The sequence below is a fragment of the Miniopterus natalensis genome, chromosome 19 (genome assembly GCF_054644295.1).
Source record: "Miniopterus natalensis isolate mMinNat1 chromosome 19, mMinNat1.hap1, whole genome shotgun sequence".
Lineage (NCBI taxonomy): Eukaryota > Metazoa > Chordata > Mammalia > Chiroptera > Miniopteridae > Miniopterus > Miniopterus natalensis.
The window spans coordinates 21,708,249-21,721,912 of record NC_142099.1 but is presented as its reverse complement, the minus strand read 5'-3'; positions in this window follow the sequence as shown (position 1 = coordinate 21,721,912).

Genomic DNA, 13,664 nt, shown 5'->3' with positions numbered 1-13,664 from the left:
TACAATAATTTTTAAAGCTTCCACTTGATGGTAAGTTGTTTGAAGCAAGTCATATTTTTCAGCTTAGTATCTTATTTATCACAAGGAAGTGGTTAAGAGAGTTGCCCCTGGATGTGGACCACCTGTATTAAATTACTGATGTGTGACGCTGAGCAAGCTTCTAAGCCCCTTAATGCCTCAGTTTCTTCATCTGTTAAATGGGAGCATTAATAGCACCATCTCATAGAGTGACTGAGAACTAAACAAGTTGTACATGCAAAGGACTTAAAAGCGATTGGTACTCATTAAGCATTCAGTAGGTGCTAGCTATTATTATTATTATTATTAGTCACACCTCTTAGCACAGTGTTTTGCATATAGTAAATACATGTCTTTGAATTAAATTAGCAGACACTTTGGCATAATCCAGAATCAGATAAGAATATCCATTCAATTGTCACTGTTATTGACAAAGACAAATACAAAATCTGTAAAGATTTCACCACATAGAGAAATAAGGAATACATGAATAATTACTAAGAGATAAAAACTAAGTGTGGGCCATGAAAAAGTTTTGCAGAACAAGAGAAAGGGAATAGTATCTTTTACATGTCATGGGAGCAGGAATAAAGCCAGTTAAAGTCCTGACAACTACCTAATGCCTAGCATGTAGTCCATTCTCCATAAATATTTGTTTTCAATAGGGGGAGGGAGTGGGTAAAACATAATTCTGAAGAATCATCTAGAGCATTATTCAGAAAAAATTTCCATTTTTGGACCTCTTCCATAAAATGTAAGAAGACACATTCTCTACGTGTACGAAACAGTATCAGAAAATCACAATGAGAAAAGCATGGGACGTTGGAAGGCCAAGCGCCGGGGATGAAACACTTAAATTACCACCTGTGATGACCTTGAAGGAAGTGCTGTTGAAGGCAAGGCCTTAGCAGATGTCATATCTGCCACAGCACATCTTCAGTGGGAGGTAGGGGTGCTACCCAGGAGTTAAATCTGTCAGGCTGGACTGTGAGGCGGCTGGCTGCTTCTAAGTGCTCATTTATATTGTTCAGACTGCTAATATACATTGTTCAATATGTGTGGTAATGAATTCTAAGGATGTTAGATCAGGAGGCAGGAACATAACTTTAGACTGGGCTGAATTTATCATTTGGCGTGTATCCATGAGAGATTCTGGATCCAATAAGCTAAGCCAAGCAGCTGAGAATAGTTCTGTTAGCTTTAACAGTGTTTCTATTCTGAGTTAAGTTGAGATAACAGAAATTCCTTGGTATTAGATAAAACAGTGATTCTCAACCCTGTTAGACCTAATGCCCCCCGTTTATGATAATTTTTGGTAATTCTCAAATTAAATTCATAGTTAATATAACCTACTTATATATTATTTTTTAATTAACATAATATTCTAACTGTAACATAAAGAACTAAAAGGAAAGTATTATTATTTCAATGTGTGAATGCTTAGGCACAACTCTGCTAGAAGACACAGCCAAGCAATCATGTCTGGAGCTCTATGTGGGGTCCCCTTGACTACAACAGCCCCAAACGCAGCCTGAGACAGACGCGTTGCTTTGATGATGGAAGTTCGCAGGCAGTACTGCACTCACCGGCGTGATCTTTTCAAAATGATGAAACAAGTATTGGTAAGTTGTGAACAAAACAATATAGAAATTAATTTCATGATCAAATTGCAAGAGAGGCCGGGACAGGTAGTCTTTACTCTAGGTAGCCATGTGATCAATTAAAACGAAAAAACTCTACTGTGCCCGTCAATGCTCAGTGCTGCAGAAGCCGGCTCCGAGACCGCGAGATGGCACTTTCTCAGGGGTCCAACACCGACCACTTTCCACTGCGGGGAGGTGGTGTTACAGGATGTGTTCACTTTGTAATAATTTATCTATGCGTCTGTGTACAATGCAATGAAAAGCTATTAGTAAAATACATCCAGGTGAAAATACACTGAAAATGTTCACTAAAATAATGGTAAAGGTTGTTTTAGGGCATTGAAATTGTGGGTGATGTTTTAGGATTCATTCTTCCAAATTTTCTATACTATGGTTAGCAGTTTAAAATATACGAGCTTGCCATAAAACTCTTTCTATCATTTAAAAATTATGCTTACAAATGTGATTTACTCTTTCAAACAGAGATCATATCTGAGATATCTGTGAGATGATTTTTAAAAGAACCACTCATGGAAGTTGTAAATTCTATTAATTTAGAAATCTTTCAGAAACAGGTTATCTCTGTTTCTCGTAGTCACGGTTTGGTATATGCTTCATTATAGCAAGCTGTACTTAAGCATTTTAGGTAAAAACTAAGTAACTTATTCAGGTGAGTTACTCAGAAAATGTTCACCCTCTACAAGAGCTATCCCAGTACCTGATCAGTACGTGAGTGAAAATCAAATCTGGCATAAACACATTAGTTACAAAGGGACAATTTCCTGTCTTGTCTAGTATGAATTATCTGATTTTTTTTTTTTTTTTTGGTTGTAACACAAATGTTCAATTTGTTCCAGAACAAATCCTACCTTGTAAAAAAAGTACGTTGTTAGATCTCCTCCAAAGACCGAACATGACAATGAGCCATTATAGATGATTTAAAGTGTAGCATTTGTGGCCTTTTTTCCCCCTTCTCAATCTAATTCCTTTCTCTTCTAATAATGTGTCTTGAATTCACTTTAAAAAAACAAAGCCTGCTTTTATGTGCCCAACTACCTAACAAGATATGGTTTGATGCTATAGTAACTGAAACTAAGAAACATAGGTGAAAGGACAAACAGATCAATGAAACAGAAGAGAAAAACCAAAAACAGATTAATGAGTATTTGGGAATTTGGTATGTGATGGAAAAAGCTGTTTAAAGTTATGGTGAAATGATTAACTATTCAATGATCTTGGGACAGCTGAATAATTCATATTTTTTAAAAAGCTTTTAGGTCTCTACTTCAAATCTTACCCAAAAATGAGTTCCAGATGGACTGATGATTTAAATATGAAAAGTGAAACCTTAAAACTTTTAGAAGAAAATATAGGAAAAATCTTTATGACCTTAGAAGGAGAAAGTTTTCTTAAACAACACATAAAAACCATGAATCATAAAGGAAAATATGAATAGGTTTGACTACTTAAAAATTAAAATATCTTTATGACAAAAGGTAGCATAAACAAAGTTAAAACTCAGTGACAGCTTCAGAGAAGATACGTACAACATATATTACCAATAATGTCTTAGTATTCAGAATATCTGAAAGCAAACCACCCAATAAAAAGTTAGGCAAAATACATAAACAGCCAAATCACACACAAAAAAGAAAGAAAAGAAACAAAATGGTCAGTAATAAAGATGATTAACCTCACTGTTAATTACAGAAATGCAAAATTAAAGTGATAAAACCAACATTCTCCAAGCTGGATGGGCCAAGGAAGCTTTCACTTAATTCCCTATTTTTGGTATACCCACCCTCCGACCACTGGCCTGTGTTCCCAAGTCCAAAATTCTGTTGTTTTTTTCCTCCTATCTTTTATGCTTGTGGATTTCTGACTTTAAAGTTCATGTATATATGTATATACTTTTCTATCACTCTGTTTATGAGGAGGCAGTTATAAAAATGCATTCAATCAGCTATTTTAACTAAATGTTTCTTTTCTTTAAAGCCATTTAGCTCTTTTTTAAATTTATTTTATCTCCAAACCAAACTCATTTTAAATGTAATGGTAATTTTAAATATAACCATAATACCTTTATCACATAGAAAGTATTTAATAATTTCTTAATATCCTGAGTGTCTAATCTGTATTCAAATTTCCAGTTGTCTCATACATTTCTTAGAAATTTTTAATGGTTGAAATCAGAATGCAGGTAAGGTGCACATATTGAGGCTGGCTGAAATATCTTTTAAATCTTTGAATCAATAGGTCCCCAGCCCCATTTCTCATTTTTTTCTTTGATGGTTTACAGTTGTTCCTACTGTTGTTGGGGGAAAAAACCCAAGTTGTTTGTCTTTTAGCATTTTTCCATGGTGTGGATTTTGCAGATGGCATCCATGTGGCATAGTTTAAGATGTTTCTCTGTCCCCTGCATTTCCTGCACATTGGTGGTTGGGTCTAGAGGCTTGATCAGATTCAGGCTTAGTTCCTTTCAGTTAGACATCAGTTGGATTGTGCTCTTCTATCAGGAGATACATAATGTCTGAATCTCTCTCTTTCTGTAATTTCTGTGAGCAATCTATTAACTTATTGCAAAATGGTTATATTTTCCCATTTTTACTTCATTTACCATTTAGATAACCAATAGTAATAGTTTATATAAGAAAAGTAGGGTAAGTATAATCCATTGCAGTTTTTATCCTCACTGATGCTCAAACGTTCCCATCTTTGCCATTGGGATCCTCTTCAGGTTGGCTTCTGAGTTCTCTCGACACAACCCTAGCAGTCCTAAACCTTCCTTGCAGTCTCCGACAAGATTTTCAAGCTTCCTCCTGTGTATTGTCTGTCCCATACCCGAAATCAGTCCTTTTCCCAAAGAATCCTGGTTCTTTTCAGTAGGATATGGTACTTAGAAACCAGACTCTGACAGCTAGCAGTGCTCATTGCTACTGAGTTGCTTAATGCATTTAGGCCCATTCAGTGGACAGAGCTAGGTAGCTATTTTTAATGAAATACTTCATACAGACCAAAATGTACATATAACACATATACAGTTTAATCTTTGAGCATTCTCATATGTTCCAGGTAACAACCCTTCTAAACTTTGTGTTTACTGTCCCCTTGTTTATGTATCCTTAAACAATGTATTGTTTGGGTCTTCATTTTTTAAACTTTCTGTAAATGGAATCAGACTGCAGGTGTTCTTCTGTGACTTTTTTCCCCCCGTCAACAAGTTCGTGAGATTTACCCGTGTTGAAACAGTCACTTTCATTACTCTATATGATTCCATTCTATGAATATACCACAATTTATTTATCTATTTTCCTAAGGATGCAAATTTGGGGTGTTTTCGGTTATATACTCCAGTGAACAAAACAGTTACTGTCACCTTGTATATGAGTTCTTGGTGGACTTGTGCAAGAGTTCTTGTTTCCAATAGCCGAGGTGTAGAATGCCTGGGCTATAGTGTCTAATCTAGTTTTTGACCCTTCAACTACACTGAAAACCCTTGTCAAGGTTACTAAAGGCCTCCATGGTGCCAGATGGGTAACTTTCTATTCTCATGATGCTTGTTCCTCAACACAGCTTTTCCTGTCCCTGAAACACTCTGCCCCATGGGTCTCAGGACACCAAGCTCTGCTGACATGGCCTGCATTCCAGTGATAGCACTTTCTTGATCTATTTTGCCAGCTCCTCTTAATGCCCTCGATCCCACCTCTCATCACCACACTTCCTTGGAAGTCCTTCCTGAGCCCTTTCTTTTTTCCTCTCTATCCATACTTTCTCTAAGTAAACTCATCCATTACGCTGACTTTAAATACCACTTATTTATTTTAGACCCCAATTTTATTGATCCTCAGCTGTCTTCTCTGAACCTCAGGTTTATAATTAACTGCTTCAGTCACTCAGAGTTATCTCCAACTTATTGTGTTTAAAGTGGAATTTTTATCTTCTTCCTCCTTATATCCTATTCTACTCCAGTTGTCTTTATTCTAATAAATAGCTCTACCATTCTCTCAGTTACTAAAACCAGAAGCTTGGGACTGGCTCTGGATGCCCCATTTCCTTCATCCCCACCCATCCAAACCATCACTATGTCCTGTTGATCCTACTTTTAAAATATATCCTGAATCTGAACATATCTCTTCACCAGGATTGCCACCACCCTAGCCTAAGCTACTACAGTTTTTCACCTGGGCTTCTACAATAATACCCTAACTGAGCCTCCCACTTCCACTTTGTAACCAATTCCATTTATAAATCAAGCTCCCCCTTCCTTAAAGACTTTCAGCAACTTTTTAAACTCTTTATCCTGGTCTACAAGGACCTTTATCTGTGTTCTTGCAAAAATCCATTAGTTGGTCAGGAAATCAATTCAGTGGGCAATGATCAGCATTTTAAAATGAAATGATGGAACAGAACAGAAAATAACATAGGCACTAACACATAATAAGTGTAGGTTTGCTCTGTGTAGACATTTTGTTAATAGCGCTGAGTGAGATATAAAATAAATTTCACACTGTGAGTTATGGTCAAACATTTTGAGAAAAGCTTCCCTCCAGAACCTGTACCCACCTATCTCTCCAACCTCATTTCATGCCACTCTCCACTGGTATTGATGCTTCAGTCACATGGGCCCTCTGTTGGTTCTTTTATAACTGCCAGCCCTTTGCCTTGAGGGCCTTTGCACATGCAATGCCCCTGCCTGCGTTGTTCCTCTTACCAGGTTTCCCATAGATGGCTTCTTTCATGTTTTGGGTCTCAGGTTAAAAGTTCCCAACTCAGAGAGGACTTCTGCAACCATCCTATTTAATTAGTTCCCCAGTGTTATTTTCTTCTCAATATTCTATTTCCTTCAAAACACGAATCACAATGCTTAAAACAATATTTTTAAAAGACGCTTAAGGTATGTCTTTACCACTAGAATATAAGGTCCGTGGGAACAGGGTCTTTTTCAGTCTTTGTTGTACCCCAGCATCCTGTAAACTCCACCCTGTGTTAGTAAAGTCTTGATAGTCCTGAATAAGACCCATATCACATTATCAGATTTGCCAAAGTGAATAATTTATAATTATTTGTAAAATATTCATCAGCCTTGACAGATGCCAAAAGAATTCTGTGCATATTGTAGTCATAGAGGTGAATTTCCTTAATAAATTCCTGTCTAACTCCACCTATCTTGTTATTTTGCTTCCTTAGTGGAGGATGTTTGGTGGTGGCTTCCGAAATGCCATTAAATCGTTTAAAATTCCATCTAACTTTTTAACTTGGTCACACAACACTGATCAAAGGTTGTCTTGAGGAAATGAGACAATCCCTTTCTCTTGGCTTGGAGTCCACCTGAACAGTCACCAAGAGTTTCTTTGTTTGGCTGAGTGGGTCCAACTTTATAAACAAATAGCCCCTTTACCAACAAGCAATAGCATAGAGCTGGGTACGAACTAGTTGAGAGGTATTAGACTCCTTGCAGGTTATCATTTCCAGAAATCTAGCAACTACTGGGATGATTCGATTCCTATTGTGTCCTAGAAATTTAACAAACTTAAAATGTTTTTGAGAACATTTTGTAGTTTTCTGCTGCAAACTTTTCAATTTCAAAAGTCATGGTCATATGAAATTGGGGAGTTATAAATATTTTTCTTAAAATTATTATGAATTTCTAGATTAGAATCTAAGAGACTGATTTCATTGCTAAATTTAATTCACTTTCAACCCTCCACACGGGGAGCTGATACAGTACATTGATCAAATGTATCGTTTACCATGAATACCTTTACCCCTGCGCCTGAAGTGATAGGAAAATCCTAAACAGAGTCACTGCCGTGACCTGCAAATGTTTACTTCAGGAAGTTAAACATCAGACCTCCAGCAGGGGTTAATCCACAGTCTATTTCTAATAGTTTGCTGACAAAGGCGACCTTATTTATGTGTTTCTAAGAACCACGGAAGTCAGTTCCTGTGACCTCACAGTGAAAAACGACAAGCATGTTTCGCTTCAATGGCCTGGGAACCCATGGAGTCCTTCAAAACCAAAAGCAAACTTTAGAATGAGAAAAGCAACTTCTAAGCTGAGTTTCCTCCAAAATGTTCTGCTGCAGGTGAAGGAAACTGGGGCTCCTCCCCACGCCTCCTTGTGAACTGGAGCATTTCATGCTGAATCCGTCGTGCTTGGTAACACACCACGCTGTGTTCACCCCATTGTCTGAGGGTATTTACTTTCCCTGGAGAAAGAACTTCCAGAGTATTCGTTCCCTCTCTGTCTCTCTTAGGCCCTGGACCTTTGTTCGCAGCGCTACAGCCCTGCATGGTGGGACTTGGGTTGAGTTTTGATGCTAAAAAGGCATGATTAGATTTATCTAAAAAATACCATTTGAAGATACTATCCATGTCTTACTGTGTCTTGAATTCATTCCTGCCCACCTTTACTCAAGATTTCTAAACAAACTGATTTAATGTTCAAGATGTCTCAAGACCTCAGATTTAAAAAAAGAAAAGAAAAAAAAGATAACAGAAAACCCCAGAAGCTCCTTCATTTCTGATTTAGTCTTGCTATTGTTTGGCTATCAGTCTCTTCATTCTTTTGCTGTATCTGTCAATTTTCAGGCTCCTCACCTGGCCTTCAGTTTCTCTTCTGCTGATAAGCAAGATGCATCTGTTGAGCTACCCTAGCTTTCAACACCGAGGTATCCAGTACCCCACATTATATCACAGTGACATTAGGAGGGAGCAGCTTTCAAGAAAGTGTTTCCTGCCCTAGCGTGCTCAGTGGTTAGAGCGTCGGTGTGTGGACTGAAGGCTGCCAGGTTCGATTCTGGCCAGGGCATGTGCCTCAGTTGCAGGCTCGATCCCCAGCCCCCGAGGTATGTGTAGGAAGCAACCAATTGATGTGTCTGTCTCACATCGCTGTTTCTCTCTCTCTCTCTTCCCCTTCCACTCTCTCTGAAAAGCAATGGAAAAAATATTTTCGGGTGAGAATTAAAAAAAAAAAAGAAGGGATTTCCTGATTGGTAACATTTCACTGTGACATTTCCATTTGCATTCATCTAACTACACATTTTAATTTAAAAATTTTAAACATAAAAATTGTTTCTGTGAAGACTAAGTTGAATGCCTTGGAAGCACTCAATAAGATCGACTAACTTCAAATTGCTTAGGTGTCACATTAGATGTGGGTTAAGCAATAAGCATGACAGTCATAAAAAGGTCTGAGGACAAGCATCTCAAGCATAGTAGAGGAGACAGCTTGCCACAGAGTTAATACTATGAGCATCCGGTAGGTCAGTACGGCGGGCCTTAAAAGAGAGTCTACTTTAATGTTGACTTCAGCCATTTTTATGATATTCCTTATTTTAAAAATATATCACAGGTATGATGAACTGTGTTAGAGAAATACAAATGAACAAATGAAGAGAGGCTGATGAAAAACTTAATGATGATAGTAGAAGTGGGAACAAAACATCCCAAAGAAAATGCCATGTCACTTTATGATTATGAGCAACTCAGAGTTTTTTGTTACAAACAACAGAACCTGACTCTAGATATTTAAGCAGTGTATTAAAAGAAGTTTTTTAAAGGATGTTGGGTAGATATTATGGTATGTATAGATTGAAAAAGCTGTAAAAGGGAAAAAGAAAGGACACTGGGTGTCTAAGGTGTGTTTTTTCAACACTACCAAGCAATTAACCTGGAGAGAGGGTCAGATCCCACAGGTTAAGAGCTCAGTCCTACAAATACAAGACTGTCCCTACCCCATACTTCAGACACCAACTGCAAGTCTACGTCGTCACCTGTGCTATATTTCAGAGCTTCCTAAGACCCCTTCCTCAAGTTTGACCAATTTGCTAGAGTGGCTCACAGAACATGGAGAAACATTTTAGTTACTAGACCACCAGTTTATTATGAAAGGATGTAACTTAGGAACAGCCAGATGAAAGAGGTGCATAGAGCTAGGTATGTGCGAAGGGGTACGGAGCTTCCATGCTCTTGGAGAGGGCCATTCTCCCCACATCTCTAAGTATTCACCAACCCAGAAGTTCTCTGAACCCCATCCTTTTTGGGTTATGGAGGCTTCATTACATAGGCACAATTGATCAAATCACTGGCCATTGGTGATTGAACCCAATCACCTCTCTCCCCTTCCCAGAAGTGGAGTTGGGGTTGAGGGACACTGAAAGCTCCAACCCTTGATCAAATGGTTGGTTTCCCCAACAACCAGCCCCTATCCTTAGGTTACCTAGGAGTTTTCCAAAAGTCACCTCATTGATATAACAAAAGACATCTTTAGGGCTCTCATTGTTGCAACAAAGATCAAATATATATTTCGTATTATAAATCACAGTATCACAGGGTAGCTTACAGAATCAATGGGAAGACTGGAGAAAACAGGCTTGTGGCTACACTTCCAGGGACAAAACTGAAAACTTTGGTGCAGAACTGGTCTAATGAGGAACCTGCTGCTGCTGGCCCTGCCCTCCCACCATGGAGGTCACACCATGGCCCTCTGCCAGGGACTGACTTCATAGTGCCCATGCTGATGGCCAGCAGAAAGGCAACTCCTGGATGAGAACTCAACCTTGGGACCATAGTCATCCCCTCTGCCTCTGCCCCCGTCTGCAAAACTGATGTCCTCTGCAGAGTCTGGTTCCCTCAAACAACTTCTGAAATAAAATCTCAGATGACTATGCGTGAGCTGCAAAGCATCTTGGGTAACTAAGTTTTCTGGGTTTCTGTCTTGGGGAACCAGGACTCCTAGACCAGAGATTTCCAACACGTAGCAGGAGTGATCAAAAGATGCTGGGCAGCCTGAAAATGTAAGCAACGTCTATTTCAAGAGCTTTTAATTGTCAATAGATTTACTCATGTTCGGTCAAGTTCTCCTAATCTAGTACTTATGATATCAGACCTCTAAAGTTCCATATATAATGGATGGCTTATCAAAGTCTCTGAGTTCTCCAAAACAATACAATAATTAAGATGAATGGTGACTCTATATACAATTCTTCATGGTTAAGAAGATGGCTCTGGACCCAGACTTTCTGGATTCATATCCCAGCTTTGCTACTCATGAGCTGTGTGATCTTGGGCAATTTATTGTAACATCTCAGTCTCTTAACTGTGAACTGTGGATAATAATGGTAACCTACCTTATAGCAGTGTTGTGTGTTTAAGTGAGTCGATATATGTAGAGCTCTTAAAACAGTGAATGAAAAAAAGTGAGCTATTATTATGAGTAGCTGTAATACTATGAAGAAATGTGAATGCACTGAGTCTATAAGCTACACAGTATGTGCAAAGGTCAGAGATGGAGGCTGAAAGGGGAAAGAGACATGGCCCTTGCATTCTGACTTGGAAACCAAGTGTGGGCGATAAACACATCAGTAACCGATACAAGACAGATGACAAGAAGTGTACAACATCGATACACACAAAATACTATGAAAATATATTAACGATGGCCAGATTCTTTCCTGCCAGAGAACCCTGAGTCACTTTGGAATATGTTGGGTTTGAGCTATGCCTTAAATAAACAGTATAAATTTGATGGGCAGACACTGAGGGGAAGGAGAGGTAGAGGGCATTTCAAGCAGGAATGGAGCAGCTTGAACAAAAACCCAAAGGGAAGAAATGGTATCAAAGGAGTCACAAGTGTCTGTATGGGATAAATAAAGTTTAGCTGAAGACAAGACTGGAAAGGGAAGCATGGACCAATGTGTGGAGTGCTTCCAGCTTTAGGCTGGGGAACTGCATTTGATTATGAATGCAATGAAATCTTCAATTGTTTTGTACCAGAGTGTCCCCACCCATTCCAATCATTCTACCGCCAACCATTCCATTCTTTTTCTAGTCCATGAGCTACCCTCTGAGTGTAAGTTTTTTAGAAAGATACTAACTTCTCAAGGCTACAAGATAAAATGAATTGCATTTGTAAATTGACTGGAATCTGCTTTGAACTGGCCTCGCCTGGAGTTTTCCAATTCCCCATTACTATATTCTTCCCCAAGCTGCCTAAAGGTGGTTTTTATTATCTAAACAGGCAAAAGCCAGCTAAAAGTATTCAGTAATTCAAGTTTTTCAGCATTTACGAGTTACAGACATGACTTGCACGCTTCTATCCTCTTACTCACTCTCTGAGATGAAACAGACGGGTACGGAAAATGGTGTTTAAGTCAAGCAGTTACTTATTTCAAATGTAGCTCATTTCCCTGTTCCTTAGTGTTTGGTATGTCCCCTCCAAAGAAAAATCCACAGAAAAAAAGAGGGTGAGTGACTCCCCGGAACAGTGAATGTTCACACAGTTCTCTTGGGCCCCAAGTCCCTTGGCCAGCCAGTTTGGGCAGATGCCCCAGGTGGTGCAGGGCTCCAGCTCCTTCATCCAGAAGTGATCCCTTTAGTGGGTGAGCTTTCAAACCTGCAGCTAGTAAGTTGACTTATGAAATGTGCGTTCACCAGTAAAACGTACTCTGGCTTAGACTTTTAATACATATGCAAAGAATCCAAGTTAAAAAGTATTCCAAAACAAACAGGATTTGGAATTCCTAGTGAGAGAGAACAAATGTACTCCTGTTAAAACTCCAGTGTGACTCTGCATAAGGCCATGCTCCATAAATTTGGTTTCCAGGACTCAAAACCACAATAGGAAACTCACTTGTTCTATTGAATACCTTTTGTCTTATATACAATATAAACTATCCATTATTATTTTTTAAAAAGCATGGGGGATTATTGGTCCATATAACTGAAGAGCCCAGAGGTGGTGACAAGCTTCAGGCATAGTTGGATCAAGACTCTTCCTTCCTTCCTTCCTTCTTTCCTTCCTTCCTTCCTTCCTTCCTTCCTTCCTTCCTTCCTTCCTTCCTTCCTTCCTTCCTTCCTTCCTTCCTTCCTTCCTTCCTTCCTTCCCTCCCTCCCTCCCTCCCTCCCTCTCTCTCTCTCTTTCTCTCTCTCTCTCTCTCTCTCTCTCTCTTTCTTTCTGCCCTTATTTGTGCTGGCTTTGTACCCACGTTGGCTTCCTTTGTGGTTTCAAGAGGGCTCTCAGCAATAGGGCTACTTGGAAAATGATCTTATGATTTCATTGTAGGTTTAGTGAATTGTTTTAATTGTCTTTAAAATCTAGCAGGTGCTGGGTTATCACACAAAGGCAGAGTCTTCAACAAAAGGCTCTTCAAAGCATCAAAGTGCCGAAGCACCGAACTTCTGGTGCTGGACAAGGAGTAAGGGTTAGGTCACCATGGAGACCGTGGATATCCTTAGTGTCCAAGCCCATGGGGTCCCTTTAAGTTGCATAGCTCTGTTGGTCGCATGTCAGTGGAGTACCCAAGCCTTTGCTTATTTGGGAGCCCTGCCACTCAGGCTAAGCCTTCCTGCATTACCATAGAGCATTTTTTCAGTGTCCTTCCATTAATGGTTATTTTTAAGGGATTTGAAATGTGAAGCAATGGTTATAGTAAAATATTAAGACTTATTTCTATGGACAAAAAGAAACTCTAAACAATAATGTAAATTTTTTCTAATGTATCATTATTTATTATTATATTTTAACAATATAGCTATTATTAAAACATAGTTCTAGTCCAATTGCTAGGTGAATGAGCTGATTTGTATGACTGCCTGAAATACCTCTAATGACATTTTCTCTATGGTATATATAGCCCGTGTTTTTTGTGTGCCGTTGCCTATATGTGTGTGGACTGTGGAGGTGGGAGGTTGGGGGGTAGCAATATTTATATCAGACAAAATAGGCTTTAAAGGAAAGGCTTCTGTAAGAGACAAAGAAGGACATTACAGAATGATAAGGTGATCCATTCAATAAGAGGTTATAACCCTTGTAAACATTTATGTACCCAACGTAGGAGCACCAAAATATATAAAGCAAATATTGATGCACATAAAGGGAGAGATAGACAGTAAAACAGACATAGGAGGGGACTTCAACACCCCATTGACACCAATGGAAAGACTTTCCAGAGAGAAAATCAACAAGGAAATACAGCCTTAAATGATACATTAGACCAGATG